Source organism: Bos indicus, chromosome 12, assembly GCF_029378745.1.
Source record: "Bos indicus isolate NIAB-ARS_2022 breed Sahiwal x Tharparkar chromosome 12, NIAB-ARS_B.indTharparkar_mat_pri_1.0, whole genome shotgun sequence".
Classification (NCBI taxonomy): Eukaryota; Metazoa; Chordata; class Mammalia; order Artiodactyla; family Bovidae; genus Bos; species Bos indicus.
The window spans coordinates 50,871,667-50,873,542 of record NC_091771.1 but is presented as its reverse complement, the minus strand read 5'-3'; the positions used below and the strand labels follow the sequence as shown (position 1 = coordinate 50,873,542).

General features: G+C 38.5%; 1 non-coding gene across 1 annotated transcript; it reads right to left on the bottom strand.

Annotated features, from left to right (window-relative positions):
• Window positions 1–1,179: 1,179 nt before the first annotated feature.
• On the bottom strand, window positions 1,180–1,286 carry LOC139186297 (U6 spliceosomal RNA). The gene has a single exon (XR_011569894.1). It is a non-coding gene; the product is annotated as a U6 spliceosomal RNA (small nuclear RNA).
• Between the last annotated feature and the right edge of the window lie 590 nt (window positions 1,287–1,876).

Here is a 1,876-nt window from a genome sequence, read left to right as displayed (position 1 = left end):
GCTCTCAATCCAAACAGACCCAAGCTTTTGACTCGAGTGATAGCTTCGAGTGATGGCAGGAGAAAATTGGGATCCTTGATTTCTTCTGCTAAAGGCTTGAATTTTTTTAGGGATAACTTTTCTGTATGTAAGTACCAATACTAGCTGATGTAGGAATATAGGTAGAATATGTATGGAGATGATGTAATACCCCTTTTCTCCCAGCCTCAACCCAGCAGCTTTCAGCCCTCTGACTTCAGCAGTCAAATATTTCTGCATTATTCAGGGTTCACTGAGAAACCCAAAGCAAATTTGTTTCTATATGTGCACTCTCTGCCTTGAATAAACAACAGATCCATTAATAATAAGAGTAATTGCATTATGTTTCTAAAAAATTCATGAGGAAATCAGTCTCTGTTTCCTAACTAAATGAGTCCACATTTTACAAAGCTGCTACAATTCTTGCATCATTTTCTGACAAGATTATGATTTTTGTTTAAAGATTTATAAAGGAAGGGCCCACTTTAGACTATAGAAGGTGAGTGGTCCCTGGAGGGGCAGATAATGTTTGATGCCATTGAACCAGGAAAGAGGCAAGATCTTAGGGGAGGAAAACCCCTCAATAGATAATCATCCTTAACCTTCCTTATTCATCTGAAAGCTGAGGGATGCAGGTAGCCAAAGAAAGCTCTTGTGAGACAGAGCTAGTGAACTTGTAAAGAGAGAACTTGTCAAGAGCTTATTTTGCCCATGGGAATGGACAAGATCTTACCATTTAGAGAAGAGGGTAGCAAACTGCAGCCTAACCTATAGCCTACAGCAAACCCTGTCTGCTTTTCTAAACTTTCATTGGAATTGTTTAGAAGATTCATAGTGTTCTTCTATGATGGTTAGATAGCATCATCAATTCAATGGACATGAATTTGAGCAAACTCGGGAGATAGTGAAGGACAGAGGGTCCTGGTGTGCTATAGTCCATGGGGTCATGAAGAGTTAGACGTGACTTAGTGACTGGAAAACAACAACAACAGTGTTCCTGTATGATTGCTTCCCTTTTAATTCTTGATTTTTGGTAACTGATATAAAAAATATTCTACCACATCTCAGTTCAGTTCAGTTCAGTCGCTCAGTCGTGTCTGACTCTTTGCAGCCCCATGAATCACAGCACTCCAGGCCTCCCTGTCCATCACCAACTCCCGAAAAAATATGGAATGCTTCACGAATTTGCGTGTCATCCTTGCGCAGGGTCCATGCTAATCTTCTCTGTATCGTTCCAATTTTAGTATATGTGCTGCCGAAGCGAGCACATTTCAGTTAAGTTATCGCAAAACAAGAGCAAAATCCTTTCTTTAATGTGGACCAGAAAGTTAAAGGACACCTCTGATGGCCATAATGGAGATAGCAAAGAATTCCAAGGGGGTGGTTACAGCCTCAGGGTCCAGCTCTGCCAGGAGATTCCTGTAATGATATTCTCCTCTGGTGCCAGCCTCAATTGGCAGTATTTTTTTTCCTTATTTTTTCCCAAACCACAAAGATATATTTATTTGTGTGTTTTGTTTTTCACTTTTTAAATCAGCCTTACTGGTGTAGAATTAACATACAACAAAAGTCACTAATTTTGTACAGCCTTAAAAGATATAAATATGGTAGTCTCACCACCACCACACTCATAATGCTAAACATTAACATCACCCTCAAAAGTTCACTCATAATTCTTTGTAGTTAATCCCTTTTTCTACTTCCTGGCCCTAGCAAACAGTGGTCCACTTTCTATCATTACAGTTTTGCTTTTCCTAATTGCTCACATAACTGGAATCAAGATATAAATATCTTTTAAAATGAAAATGATATATATTTAAGTTATTAATATATATACAACGTGATGATTTGCTACTAT